The 22,490-nt window shown below is 41.1% G+C and overlaps 1 long non-coding RNA gene across 1 annotated transcript in view; it reads right to left on the reverse strand.

The window, feature by feature from the left end:
- Positions 1-5,206: 5,206 nt before the first annotated feature.
- The window catches only part of LOC110742701, a 38,393-nt gene continuing 21,109 nt past the window's right edge, over positions 5,207-22,490 (reverse strand). The window contains exon 3 of the long non-coding RNA XR_004183467.1: positions 5,207-5,264. This is a non-coding gene — a long non-coding RNA (uncharacterized LOC110742701). The remainder of the gene's footprint in view (positions 5,265-22,490) is intronic.

The following is a 22,490-nucleotide window of genomic DNA, read 5'->3' on the forward strand; positions in this document are numbered from 1 at the left end:
TGTTTGTTCCTCCCAGTGGGTTCCTGGTCTCGCTGGCTTCAGGAGTGAAGCTGCAGGCCTTCTGTTACAGCTCACAAAGGTAGTGTGAGCTGCTGGCTCAGGTGGCCTGCTTTTATTCCCTTATTTTATTCCCTTATTTGGCCCCACCCACATCCTGCTGATTGGTCCATTTTACAGAGAGCTGATTGGTCCATTATACAGATAGCTGATTGGTCCATTTTATAGAGTGCTGATTGGTCCATTTTTACAGAGTGCTGATTGATGCATTTACAAACCTTTAACTAAACACAGAGTGCTGATAGGTGCGTTTTTACAGAGTGCTGATTGGTGCATTTACAATCCTTTAGCTAGACAGAAAAGCTCTCCAAGTTCCCTACCTGATTAGCTAGACACAGAGCACTGATTGGTGCATTCACAATCCTTTAGCTAGACAGAAAAGTTCTCCAAGACCCCACCTGACCCAGAAGCCCAGCTAGCTTCACCTCTCAGAAGGAAGGTAGTGTACAAATACGAAGTCACCTCTCAGAAGGAAGGTAGTGAAGGAATATGAATTCCTTCAAAGACAAATCACACACACACACATCAGAAAAATGGAGAGTTTTGCTCAAGACAGCATACTTGCATTACTAGTGAGAAGTTCTAGGTTAAAAAATCCATTCGTGTCATGAAAATAGTATGCAATTCAATGGGAAAAGGGTGGGTGAGTTGGCTTTTCCTGGGCTGATCACACAATGGCTCCAGGTTGACTTTTGATAAGGAACACAGCTGAGTTCAATGTTCTTGTTAGATAGAAGTCTAATGGATCAGCTCCTGGAAACTTTTCTACCCTAATCTGCCCAGCTTGTTTATTTTCAAACCTATGTACCACTCTTTTAGGCAGGTTTCCAGGAAGATCATCTGGAGATGAGTTTATTTCCAGCTTCCTCCCCTTATAATAATGTCCAAAAAGAAACTGACCAAACCAAAGAGGTTGTATTTTAAGCATCAACTACACCTTTTTCTGGGAATTGCATATAAACAAAGAAACATTATTATGTTGCCCCAGCCCTGTGCTTTCACATGTTGTCTCTTCCAAGTTATATCATTTCAAAATTTACCTAGTTATTATTTGAATTATTCCCACATGTATGTATTATGCTTATTCTTTTCAAGAATGTTGGGTTTTTTGTACCCAGAAGTGAGAGATACTTCTGGTGAATGTAAAAGTATTGTGGGCTGCCCAAGGGGAGACTGTCACTAAGTTCCTTGGCCCACTGAACAAAAACATGCCCTATCCCAATTCAGCTTCCTAATGAGACGGAGATAGATTTCTTTGATTTTTACTATTCCCAATTTTTACTCTTTCCAATATAGCAAATGCATTATCTACTTGGGTATTAAACTACAACTGGATACTTTTTAAACATCTGCTCATTCTCTGCTTTTATGAATGAAAATAATTGACTCTGTAACCTGAACAGCAGGATATGCTTTTATGCCTTACCTGGAGCCAATTTGTACTGGGAAGAATGTTTTTGTGTTTCTCTTAAGAAAGCTGTGTTAAATTAAATGGAACACTCCTTTCCAAATGAATTTGCATACAAAATTTAATAATGGCAAATGGTATTCTGTGGCATAAATATGGGGAAATATTGCTTACATATATCAATATCCTAGTATGATTTATTCTGCTTGTATACAGTCATCAGTGTGTACTCATTCTCTTCATTGTTTCTGGCAGAAGATGTGCCTCTATATCTAGAAGTAGTTGCAAATCATCAAGATAGAAGTTAAAAATAAGAGACATCAAACCGCCATATTTCATGCTGTTCAGTATTTTGATCCTTTGAAGAGATGTCAGATACAGGTTTAGACCCATTTATGTGAGGCTGACTTACTCACCCATCTTAACTAAGACCATCATCAGAAGAGATATCCTGGACTTGTCAAAGCAATTGTTTTTCCTTCACATTAACCCTTGTACTGATGTCTGCCAGCCCAGTGAATGTTAAATTGAACATTGGTATTTAGGAGTATCAGAAAGACTTGCACATTCTACATAGTATTTCTTGATGTCATGAAGATACCAAAATGTCCTATTAATCGTTGCTCAAGAAGGACTTCTCTATTCATTTTGTATCAATGAATCATTTATACATTGAGACAGATTTGTCTTGCTATGCTTGAATAAACTTGGATCTTGCCTATGTGGCTCTTGATTGGGAAGGTCTTTCTGGGTAGAGAGAAAGCCCCACTTAGATCAAAGAGAGAGTATATAAGGGGAAACAGAAAGGAACTTGCTAAAATTTAAACTTAATTTTGAACATCTGATTTGCATCATAAAATCAGAAATACACTCCATCTTTGTGGATGTATCATGTTAACTCCATCATGTTAGATTGACTGTATTGATCAGCAAGAGACAAGTCTCTGAGACCCAGATTCTGGAAAGCACAGTCCAGGCAAGTGCCTCAAATGTTATAGGCACTTGGATCCGTCTGGGTGGGTCTCAGTAACATCACTTTGCAAAGCTCACATAGTGAAAAGTAGCCAATGGTGTGCACCACTGAGTGAGGATGCTTTGCCACATGTTCCAGTCTTAGTCATGTGACTTCATGGGAATGATCCTAGCTAAATGGGCCCCAAGTAAATATTCTGTTTGCAGAAGGCGAATACTTAATTCTTTATTGATATACTGGGAATACACTTCTATTAGAAGAGTTGTCTGCATTCACACTCAGATCCTAACTCTGTGGGGTGTTGGTAGGAGAGTAACAACTGCTCACCTGTTAAATTGTTTTTGGCAGATCCATATGCTGTGGTTGAGATATCTGGTTCAGGACAACATATCAGCCTTCAACTACCTCATCACAACACTGGCCTTCCTTATCTCCACTGAAAAGGCAATATTAAGTCTATTGTCCAGCCTTCACAAAAGAGTTGTCTAAAGGTTAAGCACTCTGTTAATGCTTCTACCCAAGTTAAACGGATAGAAGCTTCATACTTGGGTTTACAAATTGCCTAAACTGGATTGCATTTTAAGGTTGTGCCCTTGGTTTCTAGGGAGGAGACACTAGCCTTGCTTGTAGGACTCCAGTTAAGTTTAGTGTGTGTGACATCACTCAGCATTTTCCATATGAGGCCCCACCAGCCTGATTTCCTTGAGAAATTAGTACAAGCAAAATACATTCGCTTCCCCTGAGGAACTAGTATGTTTCTTCTCATCTAATAATAAGAACTATGCAACTGACCATATCTCCCCTCTTTTGCTTTGACTGCCTGGGGCGAAGAGCCAAATTTAACTATGTTTGCAACAATGTAAGCCTATATGGGCCTGTGTATTTGCATCCTTGTATCACCTGCTTCTTTTCTTTCTTTCTTTTTTCCTTTCCTCATTAATACATTTGTTTAGTTTTACCTTCATCAATTACTCTGAAAAAAATAGGCAGAGTTATATATTAATAATAACTTAAAAAGTAGAAAATGTTTGGTAATTTTCAAACTAAAGATGGTTTCACTTTAGAATGATTATTGGCCTATTTCTAATGTCAACGTTATGAATTCATATTAATAGGGTTGTATATGATGTTTCTTTTAAAGTACTATATATTGGTACTAACACAGATGAAACAAAATAAAACATACAAACATACTTTTGTCTTTGAGTTGATTTAAGTTTCAGAGATTTGGCAATTCTACCTCTGACAGACAAAAGAGACTATTTGGAAAACAAAACCAAAACTGATGTAGAACATACAATCTATGCATCTACTATCAGAGAATGACCTCTTTGTTTTAAAATGGACAATGAAAAATGATAGTTATTTACATTAGCTGCACTTTGTTAATATGCTGATACCATGAATGAAAGAAGACTGTTGGTTGAAAATCTAAAAAGTGGTAAAAATTCAGTCATTGTAATGGCCTAGTTTCAAATATCACAAGGCAGGTTTCGGGGCATTTCCCCCACATTGTCACTCTCTTCTTTTTTGCCCCACCACTGTTTTACACAGAAACCTTTTTTTTAAAAAAAAAAAAGTACCTCTATTTGCATGGTACTGCATAGGCCATCAGAATCATGCAATAAAAAGTGGGCACTATTCGTAAGACGAGGGTTGAACATGTTTGAGTTTTAAAGAACCTAAAACTAGTTTCAAAACAAACAGGACCCTGTGGATTTCGCAGAACCTTTACAGATGGTAAAACTAAATGGAACAATAGATTGAGAGCCAGGATTCTGCGAGAAGGTAAGCAGGACCCAGAGATTGTGAAGGGAGAGCGGAGGAGAGGGCTCCTGAGAAAGATTTTGCATTGATGGAAAAATAGAAAACAAAGCTGTTGGGTAACATCCTCTGGACATGCATGAGTGATCATATAATAGCAATGTTTTCTTTCTGGTAATGGACTGTCCTCTTTTGTATTTAAGAAGTTAAAGACTCTCTTAAGGAGACTCTCTTGTTGGTATGCTGGGAATAAATTCCTATGAGAAAAGTTGTCTGCGTTCATGCTCAGAGCCTAACTCTGAGGCGGTGGGAGGAGAGTAACAGCTGCTCACCTGTTAAATCGGTTTTGGCAGGTCCCTATGCTGTGGTTGAGATATCTGGTTCAGGACAACATATCTGCCTTCAAATACCTCATCACACTACTGGTCTTCCATGTCCCCACTGAAAAGGCAATATTAAGCTATCTAATGTCCAGCCTCCACAAAAGAGTTGTCTAAAGGTTAAGCATTCCGTTAATGCTTCTATTCAAGCTAGACCGATAAAAACTTCATTCTTGTGTTTACAAATTGCCTAAAGTGACTTAAACATAGAGGAAGACCGCCACATTGGAAAATGACTCATGGTTTGGTTGAAAGAGCTGAAAGAAATGGAGAAAAGGAAATATGTGAAACTGTTCTGTAGGTTATTTCAATGAACCTAGAGATGTGTATTTTAGCTTCTTGTGCACTATCCACAAAGCTGTGCTTGTGGATGCATCAGACCTCATTTTTCTTTTCTTACATCTTTTGAAAAATTTGATGCTTACTATGATGGAACCCTGGGCATTTCCAAGCTCATCCTTCTCTGAGTTCGAGTTTGTAAAGCACAACTTAGGTGTTTCTCAGGTTCTTTGTTTTGTTACCCAAATGGGTGAGAAAGGACTCACCCTGTGCTCTCTCTTCCATCACCACAGTCTCGTGCTATCCAGTAGCCTCCTCTTCTGCACAGGCCAGAGTGCAATCTCACCAGTATGGAAAAGGTGCTGCCAGGCTCCCAGAGGCAGGGATGTTATCCTTGTCATAGCTGGAAAAGAGCAAGTTGAGATTGGAACCATGAAGTGTTATTACAAGTCACCAAGTTCATGTGTAAGTAATGAGAAAATCACAGAATCTCCATTTAATAAGACAAGTACCAAATCCCTCAGAATAGAGTGCATTTCATAGGAAACTGATAACCAGATCCTCCCACACCCAAGCAATTAAAATAAAATAACCTCCTTCCTGCTTCCCAATCTCACACACCCTCACCCTCAATCAAACTGAAGTTGAAAAAGTACTTGTATAAATTCTGGCTACATAGCATTGAATATCCTCTCTCAAATTATGGGAACTTCTGGAAATAAAACACAATGAATTCTTGTATAGAAATATATACAATAACCACAAGAACCCACTCCCACTATTCTTCCCTAATATAGGGTCTAAGACTGGAATCAATGGATATAGAAAAACTGAACGTAATGCTTATTTCTAACCTGTGGATCATAATTTTAATAACAGATGCTATTTAATACCTTTCTATGTACCCCCCCCCATTTTTTCTTTCTTCTTTCATGAACCTAAGAAAATTTCCAATGAAAAACACACTCATTGTGTGAGCAGTGGACCTGATAAGGTTTGGAACCAGTTCCCCTTCTTGTCCACAGCTTTAAGTCTTATTTGCATATTTCTGTAAAACTAGAAAAGAATAAAATAGGATGAGGCAATCTAGATATATTTGAAATGTTTATAAAACAAATCTTCTTACAACAAATAATTTACAACACCCATGGATCAGGTCACACACCGAACCCCTTCTTCATCTGCCCATAACCTGAAATCGAACAATGGATCCGCATCTGCCAAGTCCGCTGTGAAGAGGGCTGCTTCCAGCACAGCCTCATTTTATTGTCAGGGCTTAACTCTAACTGGCGTGGACACAGCAAACCATGTCCAGTTGAGGATGCTGCCTCCCTATATATAATTCAGTGGATGGGTCCAGCCCTGGAGAGCCGAGAAACTAATGCAGTGCAATGACTGTACATTATTAGTGCCCAACCTGTGATCAACCACCTCCAAGGTGAGGTTCAGCTCCTGAAGCCTCTAGAAGAGACATCAAAAAACAAAATGAAATTCTCCACAGCATACAGCAAAATAAGTGCTGCTGATCTCAGGACCAAAAGGATGGCTGGGTAAAGGTAGAGAAAGGATATGGGGCTTAATGTTCACCAAGACAAGAGGAGTAACCCAGGCTGGGGCACAGAAACGATCTCTGAAGCAAACGCTCCAGTAAGTGACAAGGCCCATCCGTGGAGGGCTGTGACTGGGCTGCTGCAGTACGTGGGCCAACTCTTCCTCCACGTGGCACCCAGACCCCACAGACCTGAGGTGGAAGTTCCCTCCTCACAAGCCCCTGTGGCGTGAGCATCCAGAAGGCCTACCTGTAGCCAAGTGGATCCTGAGCAGCTCCCAGAGACCCTAGTCCTACCCAGAAGTCCCTGAAGCTCTACTCTTATTCCAGCTCCTGCTCCAGCCGGCCCCATGAGGCCAACTCAGGGCACTGTGCATGTCAGGAAGAGAAAGAACCTGTAATGGCAAAGATGTTTGTCCTGATCCTGTCTTAAGAGAGAGTTCTTTAAACTCCACTGCTTCCGATCGCTCCAGAGCCTTTCTTGGCAAAAATCATCATGTTACAAATGGCTTATCAGTCCTTATGTTACATGGTCTGTCTTGACCTTTCAAACCCTTTCTGGAAACACTGTGTTATACTCTGCTTATGATAAAGGATCACAGGATCACACTGATGAAATAAAGATTATTTCAGATTTACATGTGGTCTGGATTTTAGAGGCCTATTCCAACTGATGCATTTTATGTATGTGTGTATATACTTATTTAGAGACAGAGTGTTGCTCTATTGCCCAGCCTGGAGTGCAGTGGCACAATCACAGCTCACTGCAGCCTCGACCTCCCAGACTCAAGGGATCCTCTTACCTTTGCCTCATGAGTAACTAGGACTATACCATGCCAGGCTATTTTTTTTTTTTTTATTTTTGTACAGACGGGGGTCCCATGTTGTCCAGCCTGATCTTGAACTCCTGGCCTCAAACCATTCTTCCACCCCAGCTTCCCAAAGTGCTGGAATTACAGGCATGAGTCGGGGCACCCAGCCTTCAACGGTTGTATTTTAAATAGAACTTAGAAACTTGATTTCCAGTTTCAGGCCCACATCCTATTGGGTCAGTTTTTATGTCTGGTCACGGCTTTTGTTTGTTTTCTACATCTGCTTTGGTTCATCCGAGTTGACATTTATTTCTGTCCTTGAATGTTTTTTGAATAAATTACAGAAAAGGTTTAAAGTATCTCTTAGTATGCTTAGTTCCACAGGATAATCTGATAAAGCATATTATCCTGTTACGGTGTTAGTTTTTCCTGTTGGCTTTTGTCCCAGTGATGCTAACATTTCCAGGGTGGCAGGAGGGGGAGACTGCCCTGTGTCCAACAGAAACAAAAACGTCTAAAGCAACATTCTTTGCAGGTAAAAATCACATAATTTATTTCTTTCTGGGCAGCAAAATATTGATGGCAATACATTGAGAGTCCATCGCGAGGAGGCTTTTTAATTGGGAACTTCTCAGAATTAAGAAGGTTTGTTGAGTGTGTTTGAACTTGGGCTCTATGGTTTTGTTTTCCTTTTTTTTTTTGAGACAGAGTCTCGCTCTGTGGCCCAGGCTGGAATGCAGTGACACGATGTCAGCTCACTGCAATCTCTGCCTCTTGGGTTCAAGTGATTCTCCTGCCTCAGCCTTCCGAGTAGGTGGGATTACAGGCACCCGCCACTATGCCCAGCTAATTTTTATATTTTTAGTAGAGACAAGGTTTTGCCATGTTAGCCAGGCTGGTCTTGAACTTCTGACCTCAAGTGATCCATCTGTCTTGGCCTCTCAAAATGCTGGGACTACAGGCGTGAGCCGCTGCACCTGCCAGACTCTGTGGTTTTAACTATATATTTTTTCATTCAGGTATAGATTTTCTTTTGGGTGCCAAGTATAGGACTAGATGTTGATAATGTAAATATAAATAAGATGTGGCTCCTGACCTCATGTGTTCACAATCAAATAGGAAAGTTCTGAGAAATACAAAAGCAAAGGGTGGTAAGTGTTTTTGGTGAACTTGAATATGATACAATTGAGACTCCAAAGAAGGAATTCAACTTGGGGAGACTGTTATGAAACCCTTCCTGGAGGATCTGAATCTTGACAGGAGCATTTGCCTGGCAGGGTAGGAGTGGGGACATTCCATAAAGGAGATGCAAGAAATCAAAAGAAATGAGTCTGGGGAGAAGGACAAGGGGGACAACAAGAAAGTTTAGTGAGGCCAGCAGGTGGACCTTATGTGCTGGGACACTTTGTAGGTATTTGGGAGATACTGAAGCATTTTAAGCAAAGAAGCAACACTCTGACTTATGTTTTTTAAAAAAATCAGGTGGCAGGGTTAAAGGAGTGTGTGTTGGATTTTTCTTGTGTTGCTATAAAGGAATACCTGAGACTGGGTAATTTATTTTTTTAAAAAAGAGGTTTAATTGGCTCATAGCTCTGCAGGCTGTATAAGCATAGCACCAATATCTGCTTGGCTTCTGGGGATGGCTCAGGGAGCTTTCACTCATGGCAGAAGGTGAAGTGGAAGCGGGCATGTCACATCGCGAGAACAGGAGCAAGAAAGAGCGATGTGCACAACCAGGTTTCATGTGAACCCACTCAGCATGAAGAGGACGGTGCTAAGCCATTCATCTGTCCCTATGATCCAGTCACCTCCCACCAGGCACCTCCTCCAACACTGACATTTCCACATGAGATCTGAAGGGGACTTCCAAACTATATCAGCATGTGAAGTGGAGACAGACCAGCTCAAAGAATATTCTAATATCCAGGAAAATGATGATGAGAACCTAGATTCAAGCCAGAACAGGGAAATGCACTGGAAGGAATAAGCACAAGAGATTTAAAAGGGGTTTATGCAGAGGTGAGTCAGTGATTGAGGGCTGAGTCTCAGGCTTCCTGGGTGACTTGTGGCACTGGATAACTCACAGACACTGAGTGACAGTGTTTATTCATTAAAACACCAGACATAATTTGCACCTCAGATTCTAAAAGTTAGGTTCTGAGACTGATCTTCAGTTGTTCTGAGAGGATCGCGTCTAAGATGTGTATTTCCATTATTTCTTCTCTTTCATGTTCTTTGGGTTGTCGTCGGTGCCACAGGCAGAGCTGTGTCCCATCAGGAACCTCACTTCTGTCTGCAGCTTCCTCTGTATTTGCAGAGCAGTTCTTCACAGTTTGTTTCAAGTACAAGGATTTTGTCATATGCTCTTTTTCTAGCAGTTCTTTGTCAATTAATATAATTAATTTTTACATAAGTAATTCATGTTTACCTTGAGAAATAAGAGACCTTATAGATGAAAAAGTAAACAAAACTCATTTATGAGTCCACCACCTAGAGAAAGCCCTGGTTAACTTTTTTTTTTTTTGGTATAGGACCATACAGAAATTGTATATATATACACCTGTGAAATGTTTATGTGTTTATATAAAAGTGGTATATCTATATGTTTCTTTTTTAGCTGGGTTTTCACTCAAAAATATGTTGTTATTTTATTTCCATGTCAATAAATATACATCCTGAAGCCATTCTAAATGTCTGTGCCATACCTTATGTATCTATGTACCACAATTAATTTAGCCAATTTCTCCTTAGATGACAGTTAATGTCCTTGTTTTTACAAAACAATCAACATAGCTGTCAGGTCTGGGATTTGATTTTACCATCCTTGCCAGCTAAAAAGTAAATCTGCTACTGTTTCATGGGTGTTGGTAGAAGACACAAGATGCTGAGTCAGAGACAAAGGGCTTTATTACTGCAGTACTACAGATAGCATGAATATCAGAATATACATCGGTTCCCTTTGCTTCCAGACCCCACAGTCGTGATTCAATGGGCCTAGAGAGACGCTTTGCACACAGTGGGTTTGCATTGCAACTGAGGAATACTGAGCTTAGGGAATATACTTCCGCTTTGTAAATGGTAAGCAAGCTTGCTCTTTGTCTCAGTAGGAGACATTACCTCATCCTCCAAGGTTGCTTGCTATAAGTACCAGCCTGGGAAATGGCCTTGGTAAAGTGGTAAACGATGGTACATTCTTGCCATATCCAGCAAGGTGTGTTGTAACACAAGAGATTTATCTAGGGCTACCTCCCAACAATAAGCATCCTTGCCTACGTATCCTTAGGATAATTTCAAAGGAGTGAAATTACTGGACCAAAGGGTTTGCACTGCCATAGACTTTCTGTAAGACTTTCTAATTGTAATGTAATTACCAAATTACCATCTAGAAACTTGCTCCTGCAGGTTTGCTTTCTCACTTGTGTTCTGTAAAATAACTCTAGCTTTTCACTTACTAACCCAGGAATGGCCTCTCTCATCTAAGCGCTCAGATCCATGTTGGCATTCTCTGCTTTTCCGGAGATATGTCTCATTTGTATTAACAGGGAGGGTATTTTAGCAGAGCCATTTCCTGATTGGTGTCAAGCTGAAAATAGATTGCTTGCCCCAGGTTGGTGGAAACAGGAATGCTTAGAAATAACATTGCCTCTCCTCCTCTGCAGCAGGTCAAGTCTCTTCCTACTCATGAGGCCTAAGCCCCTGTTTTCTCATTTGATCTAACACTCTAGACAGGTGGTATGTTCGGCATATGTGCTGATAGGTGAATTTTAATGACATTTTCAAGGCATTCTGGAAAAAAAAAAAAGCAATTCTTTGAATTGCTTTTGTCAAATAATAAAATTATTTGACATAAGTCTCATTGAAAACAGATGTGGAAATATGCAATTCTTACTTTTTTATTATCCTTCCCTGGGGACTTTTGGCTTATGTCAATCTGAATTTTGATGTCGAAAGTTTTAGTGTCTCTCTTTTCCAGCTGTATTGTCTTTAACATATAGGAAAATCTAGGGGAAGGGACTCTGAGCAGTAGCTAACACTGTTGAAAGCACGTCTGAGCTATCAGAGAGCTAATTAAGTAGGAAAGGTTTGTTCTTGGACCAAAGCCTCCCATGGATAGGACTGTGGTGCATGAATCCTGGCAGTGGCTAAAGCCAGTGGATTTGGGCATGGGAAACTCTGTTTTCATCACAGAACTTTCCTATAATTTTGGCATATTCATTTCTTTTTTATTTCTTCTTCAGTTAAATGAAACTGCAAATATCTGACCTTTACTTCAATCACAAAATCATTTCTAATAGCCCCTGTATTTTATTTATATATGTGACACCAAAGCATATGACCCAAGACAGTATTTTGTTTTCCTTCTAGAGCTCCTCTCTCTTTCATCCCCCAGTAGTGGCTCTCCATGATCTTGCCCATGTGTTTCCTGGCATTGGAGGCAGATAAATTGAAATCCATTCTGTATTGACTAATACTGGTTGTTCATAGTTAGCTGCTAATTGATTACCTATGGTATTTGCTTGAAGTCAATGAGTCCAGTATTTGCAGAGAAAGAATTCTGGCTACTGCATGCTCAAGATGGTTTATTTTTGTCCCCATACCAGGGATGTTGGAAGGAAAAGTCCATAGTGCCTAAAGAGCCACCTTCAAAGAAAAGTGACTCTAGTTTTCTTTCTGATCTTGTGGTGTTGTTCACATAGAGTGCCCTTTGAGTGACATCTACCCTACTACCAAAGCAGGAAGAATCAGCCATTATTATAGACTGAATGTTTATGTTGCTCCAAATTCAAATGTTGAAGTCATAACCCTCCAACGTGACTGTATTGGAAACTGGACCTATGAGGAGGCGATAAAGGTTAAATAAGGTTAAAAGTGTGAGGGTGTAATCTGATAGGGCTGATGCCCTTATAGAAAGAGAAAAAGATGCCAGAGCTTGCTCTCTCCATCATATGAAGACACAAAAAGAAGGTGACCATCCACAAGTCAAGAAAAGAGCTCTCGGCAGAAACCATCCCTGCCAAATCTTGATCTAGGACTTCCAGTATTAAGAACTGTGATAAAATACATTTCTGTTGTTTAAGCCACACAGTCTGTTGTATTTTGTTATGGCAGCCTGAGATGACCAATACAGTCACATGAACACTCCAGAAACAGCTACCTAGGACTGGGCAGGTGGAAGTCCAATCACCTTTGAGATGACATGTTACATGTAACCAAGAGTAGCATTTCACCCTCACTGATTGGTACCAAATGAATTCTCTGAAATCTCTTCCTGGGAAAGCACAAAAGCTAAGTGAATTAAGGAAAGTAGATTATGTGTGCCAAGTTTTCATTCTTATCTATAATGAATATTTTTTCATTTCTCTGTAAAATGTAGACATATCCCAACTATCCAGATATTCATCCAACTTTATAGGAAGTACTTATTGAAAATCTGCTTCAAGATCTATCTCTCTGAGAGTAAATAAATCTTAATTACCAGAATATTCATGCACCTGGTGCAGTAGGTGGTCAATAAACCTTTGTTATAGGCTAAGTGAATGAATAAATGAATGAAAGAATGAATCAGTAACAAATAGAATCTGAGGTGACTCTAGTGTTTGATCAGTTTTATAAATATTCCACATATCTTCTGTCTTTCCAAAAACCTTCATTACCCATGGTTTTCTATACATTTCCCTTCAAGAAACCTAAAGAAGCTTAACCAAGATTTCTTCATCCTGTTCTACACTATAAAGGAGGGAGGACTTGGAAGTGGAAATCTCAAGGATCATCCTCCTCATATGTACAGAGTGTTCCTTCAGATCTCCATATGTGGATGACTTCCTTGGGTCCCATATCACAGCTGAAATGTTCAAATCATTTAAGTCTGTTTCATGATGTTCAAGAGGTGTGCAAGATTCTATTCATTCTGAGTACAAGAAGCCTCCTCTTCTGTTTGCAAATATCAGAATACCCAATTCACAGGAGCTTAAACCAATAGTTGTACTTTCTTTGCTGTATATTATACAAATACTAGAGGTAGGCTGTCCCAGGTTGATCCTTTGATTCCATGATCCTTCAGTTCTGTGGCCTTTAAAAAATGTTTTCCAGATGGTGGCTACTTTTCCAGGCATAACATCTGCTTTCTAGTCAGTGAGAAATGGGAAGAGTATGTCTTTGCCGAATTCTTTTGAAGCCCATCTTCCATCCCACAGAGTTCTACCTATATTTTCTTGGCCAGAGTTACAGTGCATTGCCATCCTTAGATGCAAGGGAGAGAGGAAGGCAAGCAAGGAAGAACTGGGTTTAGAATATGTGTTGAATGAACACACATATGCAAGTAACTTCTACACTTTCTTCGGTAAGAAGAGGAAGTTTCTGAGAATGCCAAACAAGACTTGGAAGTAAGAGTAGCTTCTGAGAGTTCAGCAAAAAGCGTTATGACCAATTCTTTCATAGCCCTGCCTTAACTAAGCTACATGACTGAGTCTGTGTCATCCAGTTCCAATCTAAATGGCCAAACCAGGATCAGATATCCGTCCCATCATTTGTGGATCAGTCATGGCTAGGGGTCCTGCAAGCTGAGGGCCAGGGTTGGATAGTTCCAACATGGGTTTTAGGGGCACTCGATTTACTAATAGCAATTTTCACAGAAGAGGAGTCATTGTGAACAAGGCAGCCTTGAGGTGGGTCTATTTACTCTTGGAGGAGGTGAGCGGGTTGCAGGCAGATTTTTCCGATATCACTTCCTGCTGCCCTCAATTGCTTCTAAATGTGGTTTTAGAGACCTTGGAGAACAGAGCTCTTGTCTGAGCATCCAAAAACATGGGAGGTATCCCAGTTCTAACTATGACTTTGGGCAAACTATTCATTAAATATCCATTGCCTCATCTGTGCAGTAAGAATAAAAACATCCATGGATTAAGTGAGAAATTGAAATAAGCACATTCTGACATGACTGCAGCCTTAGATAAATAGAAGATGTTGCTATGATTTGTATCTTAGAACAGTGCCAAGCTATGGCTACCTTTCCTAGCCACTGATAGGTTTCACATCTCTGAATGTGATCTCATGAACATGGGCCATCAATGTTTACAAGAATAATTATTTTTCCTACAACCCCTCCTTCATTTTTTTCCAGGCTTTTTGTCACCTATCACCCAGCATGTTCTCTTCCAATGAGTGGCTGAGAGCGGAGGATGGAATATGTCTTCTGGAATCAGGAGCTGTGTCTCATGATCCCATTTGCAGTGCATGTGACTAGAGAAGGCCAAACCTGAAATCCCCTCTTCTCACCAGAAGTCATGCAGAGCCCAAAGGGTTAAAGCAACAGTCAAATGAGCTGCACACTACCTCTCTAACAGGCTGTTCAATGAGATAGTTATTTGACCACACTACTTTCAATGAGGTAATGGTCCCACATGCACCCTCTTTCCTTGGTAGAAGGTGCATAAAATATAAATAAATGATCAAGTTACAGAATGAACTCTGAATGACCAATTCTGGTTCAAGTAAAGGCCTTCCCCTACCCTGCAGTTCCCTGATGATAAATCTTTCAGCAACAGGCTGATCCCTTTCAGAAAACAGGCTGACTAGCAATGTTTTCACCTTCTGCACTTGTCAGGATGGAGTGAGTGTGAGATGGAGACCTGAACACACACACAACCACAGACAAATGGCCTTGAATGGATTTCCTCATTCAGGGCCATTTGGCCGATCCTCTGGCGGTTGCTGGGAGGGAGAGAAAAGGGAACAGGTTGCAATGTCAATAATAATAGCAAATGCAATAGACCATCTGTAAAAGGGAGCTGTTGATCTGACTTTCAGAGCATGCTGGCGACAAGGTTGAAGGGACAGGACAGAGCTCCTACTACTAAAATGAATGGCGATGTCATTTTCCATTTCTTCATTCTCTTAGTTTTCCTTTGGGGGTAGATTATTTAAAGTTTGTCATGAGTCTTTGCGAATTTGCAAAGCAACTTGTATGTGCTATCTCATGTTACCCAGGCCTGTGTGTATGCCATAGGAAAAAGAATATGAAGGAATTAGGGCTTCAGTATTTTTCAAGGTATTCTTTGGTGACAGGTTGCACAGGGCTTCTAGGGGAGGGGGTACGAACAAGCTTACAAAGTGGCTGCTCCGACCAGAAATGGAAACCACTCCCTCTCACAAGGAAGTTATTGTTGATAAACACTTTTCAGAGGTAGTCAGAGGATATAGAAATCAATCGGATAAGGTTATTTTCCTTTGTTTTGTTTCTCTGGTTCCCCTGGTGTTTGCTTTTCCCTCTAAATTAATTAGAGCCAAAAGGCATTAAAGTGACTAGCAAATCCCTACCTGGGCAGATCTTATCTGAATGCCACCACTTCCTGCTCTTGCTCCTGCCAGGAGATTCTCGTCTTGGTTCTGGCTGATGTCTTTCTGTGATCCAAAGCCTGCCTCTGTAGCCTGAGGACCTGCCACTTGACCCTTAAACCTCAGCCATCTTGGGGCTGCGATTCAGTTTTTTCCGGTTCGCCATTGGCTCTCTGGTCTGTAACCCCCTTGAGTTACTGACAGGGTCTTGGATAGCCCCTGCTGTGTCTTTGTGTGAATTTCCAAAAGCTTTCAGCTCTTGGCAGTCTAACCAAAAAAGCATCTCCCCATGGATTGAGGTGGCTGGCACCTGGCCAGCTCTTGGAGTACAGGCTGGTCCTCAGCCCTCACTTGCAGCCCTCTGCCCAGCATACAGACACATGCTGTGGGCTGGAGAATGGCAACACCTCTGTCATTTCTCTTTGCCTCTGGCCAGAGTGTCAAAGGGAAGTCAGCTCTGACGGCAAGTCAGGCAGGAGTTGCTCTCCAGGCTCCTTTGACTGCTGTGTCAGGCGACCACAAATGTCCTGGCAAGGACGGCTTAATTCTTGCCAAGGGGACTTTCACTTATTCATTCAAACACCGACTGAACACCTTCCAAGTGCCAGGCATGTGTAAGATGCTGGGGATATCGAGGGGCTACCAAGACAGATGTGGTCCCTGTGCTCATGGGCCTCACAGTTGAAATGCGGGACAGACAATAACGTGTGAGCGGGCATAGTAATTTCATGATGTACAAGGACTGAGGAAGTTAAGACCAGACTGCTGAGAAAGAAAATAATAGAAAGGCAAGGGATGGATTTCGAATGGGGCAATTGTGGTAAGACCATAATGATAAGGATAAGCCAAAGCCAAGAGCATGAGTGGTCCATCTGAAAAACAAAAGCAGCATGGGTCAAGGCCACGAGGCAGAAAAAGACTGACATGTTCCAGTAACCAAGAGGGCACTGGAGTGGATGGGATGAAGCTCGAGAAGGGAGGCAAAAGTAAGGTCTTTGAAATGTGCAGGACACAGGTTATGCAGGACTCACTAAGGCTTTCCAACTGCATTCTTCATGCAATGGAAGTCATTTGAAAGGCTTTAAGCAGGATAATGACATGGTTGGGTTTGGATTTACGATCACCTTGGCTGACAGCTCTAGTTGCTGTAATTTGCTTTATCTGCCTTGCTCAGCCTCATAATGTACCTTCCTGATTGGGAGTTGGTGCAAGGTTGATGCACCCCTACATTCACAGTCCCTGGCTCCCCATGCCTTTTCCATTATGCCCTATGCTTGTGCCTCCACAAAATACTGAGCCCCACATCTGTGAGGAGAACTTCCTTGACTTGGTTTCCCCCTTAGCATTTCCCACTTTCCAAGCTTCAAGATATCCACAAGCAAATATCCCTGGGACACTTTTCCTACTCATATGAAAGAAGCAGGATTCCTGTTACTCTACTCTTTCCCAAGACTCAAACGCGGGCCCAAACTACCTGTGAACCTGACAAAGTGTACGTGTTAATCTAAAGACCAGAAATGCTGTTGCAAAATATTTTACCTTTATGTAGATACTAAAGACACATTTGCATTTTTCTCCAAGAGCTCTGGTTCTTACCAGACCACAGAAGGCCAGCAGCACGGTGGTCTGATGAGTGGATTGGAGTGTGAGTCATCAACGGGTCTTCCTGGAGACACTGCGGCTCAGCAGCCCCTGCGGAGGCTTGACTGCATCTGGTGAAACTTCATTTTGACACAGGTGTTGGTGACATGGTCAAGTCATGTAGAAATGAGAGAGTCAGTTGCTCTTTTCCTTTGTGGCCTGTCTACACAGCTTCATGAGGGGAAGGGTGGGGAAATTTCTGTCCCACTACTCAGAGACATTTTAAGAAGAAGAATAAATCCAAGCACCTGGAACCTGAAATCAAGTCACTTTTTTTCTTATCCATTGGTATAAGGGAAATTTTGGAGACAAAAATATACCCTAAGAGGGATACTAAGCCTTCTTTTTTGGAAGTCTTTGTGGGGAAAAGGGACTATTAAAACTGTAGTGTAGTTGGTCAAGTGAAAAATCCTCAAGTAAGGCTTCCAAATTCAAATCTCAATCCTACCACTTCCTAGGTGAGTGGGTTCATCTGCTCAGGCTGTCATAATGAAATACCCTGAACTAGGTGACATAAACAACAACAGTTTGTTTTCTCACAGTTCTGGAGGCTAGGAAGTCCAAGATCAAGGTACTGGCCAGTTTTGTTCCCCAATGAGGGCTCTCTTCTGGCTTGCAGATGGCTTGCCAAATTGCTGTGTCCTTACATGGAAGAGAGAGAGAGAGAAAGAGAAAGCAAGAGAGAGAGAGAGAGAGAGACAGAGACAGAGAAGAAGCTCTCTAGTGTTTCATCCTTTAAGGGCACTAATCCCATCATGAGAGCCCCACCCTTATTACCTTATCTACCCCTAATTAACTCTCAAAGACCCTGTCTCCTAACACCTTCAAATTACAGGTTAAGACTTTGGTACATAAATGTTGGGGGGACACAAATATTCAATCTACAGTATTGCATCCCTTTTGCCCCCTCAAATTCATGTCCTTACTGCGTATAAAATATATTAATCCCACCCCAATAGCCACAAGTCTTAACTGATTTGCAATATTATCTCTAAAGTCCAAAGTCTCACCTCAGTATAATGTAAATCAGATATGGATGAGACTCAATATACAGTTCATCCTGAGGAAAAACTTCTCTCCACTTGTGAAACTATGAAACCAAACAAGTTGTTTGTTTCCAAAATACAATGGTGGGACAGGCATAGGATTGACATTCCTATTGTAAAAGAGAAATATTAGAAGGAAGAAAGAGGTGAGTGGTCCTAAGCAAGTGTAAAACCTAGGAAGGCAAATACCATTAAATCTTTTTTTTAGATGGAGTCTCACTGTCATCCAGCCTGGAGTGCAGTGGCGTGATCTCAGCTCACTACAGCTTCTGCCTGTTGAGCTCAGGTAAACTTCTCGACTCAGCCTCCCAAGTAGCTGGGACCACAGGCACACACCACCAAGCCGGGCTAAGTTTTTGTATATTTGGTAGAGACAGAATCTTGCCATGTTGCTCAGGCTAGTCTCAAACTCTTGAGCTCAAGCAATCCACCTGCCTTGGCCTCTCAAAGTGCTGGGAGTACAGGTGTGAGTCACTGAGCCTGGCCCCATTAGACTTTAAGGTTCAAGAATAATCCTCTTTGGTTTGTTCCTCCACCCTCCAGGCCCAGTGTGATGGCAGCATCTCCCTGACAGGTCAGCAGGGCAGCCTCATTTCTTTGGCTCTGTGTGGTAGCTCTCCCCACACATGTTTCTGCAGAGTTGTGGTCCAGTCATCTGAAACTTACGTGGACGCAGCTTTGCATCCCTGGCCTGTGCACTCTGGACCAGTGATAGGATTGGCAGCCCTGATGAAGTCTGAATTGTGGCTCTGGGGTCCTTTTTACCTTTTATTAAAAGACAGCACATGTTTGCAACCAGATAGTTCCATGATTCCATCAGGTAAAAGAAGTCTGACAGACTTGCTGCATTTTGTTGTGTCTTTTTTGTCCCCTTTAGTTCATTAACACTGGCAGTGTCTTTGCTGGTATAATCTCATCTCTATTCCTGGCTCCTGTTAAGACGGCTGATTAAATGGAGAAACTGCATACATGATTTTTTATTAAATGGTTGATCATCCATACTCTTAGTGTTCTTTTCAGAACAAGTTTTCTTTTATTTCTTTCTTTTTGCAATATGGAGAGGCAGAGAAATTTTCAAATATTTAAATTCTGGTTCCATCTTGCTGAACAATTTCTTCTTAAATTTATCTCTTTCTTCACATTTTACTATAAACAGTCAAGAGGAACCAAGTCACTCCTTCAACACTTGGATTGGAAACCTCCTCAGCTAAATATCCAATTTCATGACTCACAAGTTCCACCTTCCACAAAACATTAGAACATGAACAGAAGCCAACAAGGTTCTTTGCCATTTTATGACAAATATTGCCTTTCCTCCAGCTTCCAATAACATGTTCTTCATTTCCTTTAAACATAAATCTATTAAACATAGATTCAAGACCTCACCAGAATCTATGTTTAATGTCCATATTTCTAGCATACATCTCAAAATTCTTTCGGACTGTATTCATTACCCAGCTCCAAAATTACTCCACATGTTTAGATATTTGTTACAGAAGCACCACACTTGTGTTTAACCAAATGTCTGGGCATCTTGTGACCCAGTCAAGTTGACACATAAAATTAATCATTATACCTTCATGTCATATCCAAGATTCTTATCTTCTTTATTAGTTCCTTCATCTATAAAGCCCAGATAATAATAAAATCAACCTCACAGAATTGCTTTGAAGAGTCACCTTTTTGATGCATACAAAGCAATTAGCAGGGCCTGGCCCACAATGAAGACTCAATACATAATGACTATTATTATTGCCACTAGGTTGTACACATCACCAAAAAACAAGACTACAGTGAACATTAGAATGTTCATAAATGAGTTCGATTCACCACTGATTATTCATAAGCTGTAATGCCAGGTGTCTTAGTCTTGAACATACTATCCTGGAACAATGTGACCTGGCATTGTATCTGTTGAAACTAAAAACCCTTACTGGACTTTTAGGGTTAGGGTTAGCATTACTCACTACTTTGTGTAAAGTACTATACACAAAGTAAAGTAGTGTACACAAAGTAGTGAGTAATGCTAACTGCATTAGAATCACCTTCTAACTTGTTAAAAATATAGACTCTTAGGTTCCAGATAAAAGTTACTATACCAGTACCTCTTTTTAAATTTTTATTTTTTATTTTTTAGATAGAATCTGTGTCACTCAGACTGGAGTGCAGTGGTATGATCTCAGCTTACTGCAGCCTTCATCTCCCAGACATTGATCCTCCCATTTCAGCCTCCTGAGTAGCTGGGACTACAGGCATGTGCCATTATGCCCAGTTAATTTTTTGTATTTTTAATACAGACAATGTTTTTCCCTGTTGCCCAGGCTGGTCTCAAACTCCAAGGCTCAAGTACCCTGCCCACCTCAGCCTCCCAACGTGCTGGGATTACAGGCATGAGCTGCCATGTCTGGCCTTGTAGCACCTGTTGACCAAGAAGCCCAGGGCTCTGCACTTTTAGCAAGAACCCTAGGACATTCTTAGGTACGTTATATGTCGAGAACCACTGTCTTAGTGGAACTTGGGACAGCTTGCTGATTCATTATTTTCATCCCTTTGCTTTAGTAATGCACAGAGTCAACTGTATTTTAACATTACTGCCCCATTTGAGTTTTTGTTAGTGTTTTATCCCTCTTGTGTTCCTCAAGTTGTAGATCATGTTCCTTCAGGATGGGGTTCAGGGCAGTTTTCTACGACGATTGGTCTTGTGGTCCGAGGCCTTCTCACCCCATGCTTGTTTACTGCTACTGAACACATCATTCCCTTGCTACCCTCAACCGTAACAGACAGTCCTGCCGACTCCCTCCTGATTTATCCTGTATTGTATTACTTTCTTTCCCTCCCCTTCTTGGTGATTTAAGAAGCTGTTTTTATTGTTCCCAGAGCCAACACATCTGTCATATATTTTCCTCCAACTTAAAAACATTGGAAAATCACTGGCTGCTTAGCACAAAGTCCTGCCGGCACTGGATGATTGTTCCTTTTGTAATTGGTGCTCACTTAGTGAGACTGCACATTCTAGGCTTCTGTTCGCCCACTCCTTTGCTGCCATTTAGCCCAGGCCCTTCAAACTCAGAGGAGACAGAGAGGCCTCTCAGTCTAGGTTTGTGAATATAATTGCTTCATTTTGTGAATTAAAGTAAACAGTGTGGTTTATCCACAGTTTTCCCGTTTTAAAGATCTATGCTCTGTCCATGAACATAGAAAATTGAACCATGGTTTTAACTGATAAAGTGATATAGCATGAAGTATGTTAGCAATGGAGAAACAAGGACTAGATTGGAAATGACTGGTCTGCCTTTATTCGAATTATATTTATAGTGAGTGTCTTGCTAGTCAGAAGTGACAGAAATCAATTTTGCCTATCCTTAGCAAAAAAAAAAAAAAAAAAAAAAAAAAAAGAATTTGTTGGAGGATATTGGAGAGCTCCCAGAAACATCAGGCTTGAATCGCATGTAGGAACCAAGGGGGCCTCTGTAGCTGGATCCTCTGGCAGAATGCAGGTAGGTGAGGGATAGGGCCATGTCACTTCCAGGTTCAGAGCCCCAGTGGAAGCTCAGATTGAATGGGTTCCACCAAGTGACCACTCTCTCACTGACAGAACCCTCCCCTTCTGGCCTCCGTAATGAAAGGTGGACCTTCCTCCTCTGCATCAGAGTTCCTCCCAAATACGAAGATTTGGTTGTTTTGTAGCCCCAGAGGACAAAAGTCCACTCCAAACATGATTCACATTCCCTGTATTTCCACTGCAATAATAATAATATCTATCAATTATTGAGGACTCGTACTTTTTCAGACATTGTACTAGATGTTCCTAACTTAGAACCTTTAATCCTAACTGAAACCCTCCAAAAAAGATAGCAATGGATTTTTTTATAGGCAAAAAAAAAAAAAAAAAAAAAAAAAATGAGCCTCAAAGAGGTTAAGTGACTTTCCTATAGCCATACAGGTGATGAAGCCAGACTGATCTGCCCCCTGGAACTGATGGCTTGTCTACTCTATTATGCTGCCACTTTATGTAGTATCTTTCCCTCAATTTTTTCCTATAATCTAATAAGTCGAGTAGATGGGACTTGTCTCTTAGCTATTACATCCACATCTCAGTAATGAAAGGTATTAACAGCAATTCCCCTAAGACTCCTTCCATCTGTGATGTTCTAGGTTGCTATAACTATATTCCAACGGCTACCATTTTACAATGGCATTGAGTGTATAATTACAGAGCAGATTTGGACAGTGTCGGTGGAAACATT

Source organism: Papio anubis, chromosome 4, assembly GCF_008728515.1.
Source record: "Papio anubis isolate 15944 chromosome 4, Panubis1.0, whole genome shotgun sequence".
NCBI lineage: Eukaryota > Metazoa > Chordata > Mammalia > Primates > Cercopithecidae > Papio > Papio anubis.